Source organism: Ornithodoros turicata, chromosome 7 (assembly GCF_037126465.1).
Source record: "Ornithodoros turicata isolate Travis chromosome 7, ASM3712646v1, whole genome shotgun sequence".
In the NCBI taxonomy this organism is placed as follows: Eukaryota; Metazoa; Arthropoda; class Arachnida; order Ixodida; family Argasidae; genus Ornithodoros; species Ornithodoros turicata.
This window is the reverse complement of record NC_088207.1, coordinates 16,372,599-16,377,104: the sequence shown is the minus strand read 5'-3', so window position 1 is coordinate 16,377,104 and position 4,506 is coordinate 16,372,599.

Here is a 4,506-nt window from a genome sequence, read left to right as displayed (position 1 = left end):
TGTACAGAGTGGACGAATTATGCAGTGTCTTGAGTGCGTCCATGCTATGTGGATGTCTACGATATATAGGCAGGGATACGGCACCCTTTTAAAGTGTGATACATCGACACAGTGACACGAGGTGGCGGTATCATGAAAGGGGCACTAATGCCCTAGTCAGACGGCAAACCTAAGTCCGTTAGCGGAACGGCCGTTACTTCACCTGTAGTCCAATCATGATTTCGAATGACATCGTTCTCTGCCCTGATTTGTTGAAAATGGGATGCGTACACCTTTTTTATTACAATTATGCTGTTCATAATTGCCACAAAAAAGGCGTACGCCTCCTGTTTTCAACAAATCAGGGCGGAGAACGATGTCATTCGAAATCATGATTGGACTACAGGTGAAGTAACGGCCGTTCCGCTAATGGACTTAGGTTTGCCGTCTGACTAGGGTATTAATCTCTCCTCGCGGAATGGAATATGTCGTTACCTTGATACCAGCACAAAAGGAACGGGTCTCACCCGTTTGTTCGTTTCTTTTTCTTTATTTTTTATTTATACGGCAAGCTCTGCCGAGGCATGCGTAGCAGGAAAAAAAATTCGTTCGTTTGTGATTTGAGCAAAAGAAGTGGCAATTTACGCTTTCTTTCTTCCCCTCCTCTTTTGAAGGGGAGTTTCAGGAGAACAATCTTATTTATGGGTGGAGAACACTCAACAGAACTTTAGAACAATCAAGTTATGAAAGCAGCTTAGATACTTTTTTGCAAGGAGGTATACGGCCATCAGGACATCCTCTCTAAGAGAGGTAGCTACTGGATGACTTACGACCTAAAATGTATTAATGTTCTACTATTTAATTAGGGGCTTTTGGGGTCCTAAGCATTTCTATTTAAAGAGTTCTGAAAGGAGCACGTGCGTCTTGCTCTGGAAACTGAAACCGTGCGCATCAGAAGCGCAGGCAGGACTGCGCTCATTCCACGTCAGGCGGCCACGTGCTTTCGAGAGATCGGTGGTGGTGGTGGCGATAGGGCTTGCCGTTGTCCTCACGTATGTGGGCAACGTCACGACTGACGCCCTGGGAATGTGCGTCCTGGGCCGACTTCTAAGGGAACTGTGCCGACATATGTCTGAAAGCGTCTGAGGAAAGCCCAGGAAAAACCCCAAACAGCACAGCCGGCACCGGGATTCGAACCCGGGTACCTCCCAGTCTCGACGTGACATGGCCAGCACGCTAACCACTGAGCCACGGGAGCTGGTCGGGATGATTGGAGATTGGACGAGAGATCGGGATCATTGGAGTAGGTACTGATCTGGCTGGCCTGATCAGACGCTGGGCGGCCCAGATAAGCCGCCGACGACGACGAAGGTCACACGCTGGTGAGGCACGCGGTGTTGGTTTCGGTTCATTTACATAGCAATAGTCGGCGGTGAATAGTTCATGGCACGCGCTCGTTTAAGGATTCTAGATAGATATCGTTTCGATTGCCTCCCATTTTGCTATCTTATTTTTGAACTAGAGCCTATAATGAAGATATAATGAATATATAATAGTCATCTAGTAGTTACACACTCCTTCGATAGGATGTCCGCCTGCACTCTTAAAAATGAACTTCACCTCATAGCACGCTCTTAGCCAACCATAATCTGGAATGATATCATTATCTGCCCTGATTCGTTGTAAACTGGAGGCATACGCCTTTTCTGTGACACTTATGCTGTTCATAATTGTCATAAAAAAGGCGTTCGCCTCCCGTTTTCAACAAATCAGGGCAGATAATGACGTCATTCGAGATTATGGTTGGCTAGGAGCGTGCTATGCGGCGAAGTTCATTGCACAGTATGGCCAAATATTGTATAGATGCGTTCCGTAGGTCGCAGTACTTGCAGCTTAGATGATTGTGGTCGCGCTGGTGTATGTGACGTTGGCTTGGAAAAGGACAGGAGGGGTCAAAATAGGCGTCTACAATCACGCATGAGAGCCAGAGCCTTATGGGCAGAGGAGCATATAACCCAGGCCCTCGACGCACACATATACCCAGAGCGGTAGTCATGAAATTTGTGCACCTCTGAGGCCAACAACGGCGAACTCCTTCAGAAGCACCACCACCAATATAACCCTGGTGCCGGTCTGGGGCCCCAAAACCTGTCAAGCCATAACCGCGCTATAAAGCCTCCAAGCCATTCACGGGGGGCTGTGCTCCCGCATACAGTCAAACTCCTTTATAGCGAACACCTTTTTAACGAATATACCACTACAGCAAATTTTTTTGCGGTCCCGCTGGAGCCCTAGAGGTCCAATAATGGACATCCTTTTGAACGAAAATACCTTTACTGCGATTTTTTTTTTTTTTGCTGTCCCCTGAGTTTCGTTGTAAAGGAGTTTGACTGTATATCCTGCGGTTAATTTCAGTAGATTCTAGAACGAGACCATTCTCATGCACAGTGGCCTAGCAATTCGTTGTACAAAAGGCAACGTCTCACCAACATTGTAGTACATCTAACGTATTGCCACACAATCTAATTTACCCACTCAGACGTTCTGCGCTAGTACGATCACGAACAAGTAACACAAGGCGTGAAACAATAGACTGCAAGGATAGTGTCGATCTTACCCCTCTCGAGGTAGGCACATTACATACTGTGTACATACAGGGTGTCCCAGAAAACGTGTCATTGAATTATAATAATAAAAAAAAAACTACGCCACCTGGAACCATGCGGTCAACGTCATTTATTCTTCATAGGTTTTTGCAACCTCATGATGTGATTTTCATGTAACGTAAGTTTAATTATGTAAATTTTCGCGAACTGAACTCGGAAACTTGCCAAGTAAATGTCACTTTTTTGTTGTTTGTTTTGTTGGTTTTTGTTGTCCCTTCTATGTTGTTCCAGCCTCAGAACATCAGTTCTCTCATGTCACTTTTTTATCTCACCAATATGAAGAGCGTGCCGAATTTACTCAAATTCATGATAATTAACAGGGACATTGAGTAGCTATCCCATCGGAAAAAATAGCCGAACATCATGCTCTTCGGAGCATGAATTTGTTTTTCATTAAACGAATATATATTCTGATTCAAAACACTTTTTAGAAGAAGCCTTTTTTCTCTCTGGCTTTTTGAATTTTTTAAAATATTCGAGACTCGTAAGATTCGTGGATTCGCAGAACCTACCTCGGATTGGCATTTGGATTCGCATTCGGCAGTTTTCTTGGCTTTGGATTCGCATTCGGAAAATTAAGCCAGCGAAAAAGCCAGACAGCTGCGGGACAGCCGAAGCACATGCGTGGCTCGATTCCGGCGGCTCTCTGGCTTTTTCGACCGCGGCCATATTTTTAAAGGATATGTTCGAGAGCGTATTATGAGCTAAAATTTTACAAAAATAGAAAATAAAAACAAAAATTAATTGTCCGAAAACTAAAAAAACTTACACTCTTAACATACGGAATAGCGTATACACTTCACATCGTTCAAATTGCCAGTGCAAGGGGAAGACAAAAGGGGAACTAAAGATCGGGTTTCAGATCACGAACAAACAGCATCGCAGAGCCTATGACGCCGGCTTGTCTGCGATCACAAAGGGCCTGCTTTCCGACGGGCATTGCAGGGCCGTCCAAGGCCAACTCAAGCAGGGCAGAGACATAGAGGGGTACAGAGTATCGCATTTCTTTTCCGCGCCGGGGCCGCCGTTCAGTGTCCGCGATTGGGCCCGATCGTGTCACGTGGTTTCTCCTTCCAAGAACGCGCCGTCCATGTTGAGTCCCCTTCATCCAAAACCGGCTTCGTTAGTTGCGGGCTGGCTCGACTTCGCGCTGTTCTCCGACGGAGAAGGGGGAGATTGGTGTCCCGTTGCTAGGCGGCGCGGCCGCGCCGGACCCAAGATGGCGGGCTCGCTCGCCGGCATGGCTCACTGTCGCTACTCTGCTCCGTATGTAGTGACTCTATGGAGCGCGACAGGAAATGAGGTACACCAGTGGCTGTGTTTGCCCAGAGGCTCGTGACAATGACTATCTTCAGGATGATCGATTATCTCATTCACAATTCACCTAACTAGTTAATTAGGAATTCAGGCAGGTTTATTTTGTTAAAATATACTGCTAGCTGATGAGGTGCCGTACTTTTGCCAAAAAGCTTATTGCAGGACCCCATGTTGAAACAAGAGACAGCGCAGCTTGTCGCTGTCATTCAGTGTGCCAGGCTTGTTTGTCCGCAGGGTCCGCTGACAGTGGCAGTCGGTGATGGCCGACATACGGATGTCTGTGTCGGCCGTCTTTTCTATGTGCGGTGTCACTGGTTCACGGACACGATGTCTCTGGATGTCGACCGATAGAATCTGTCGGTTGTCGGCCCAGCGTGACGCGGCCTTTGGACAAAATGGAGGTTGAGAATTGCAGTAAGCAAACCTATTTGTCAGACTTTTTCGAAAAATAAAGCGTTATACACTCTTTTGAAATGTTTCGTTATTCGTATTCTTTACCAACCTGCGTAATTGTCTACGTAACGGACACGTGGTCTTAGTTAAT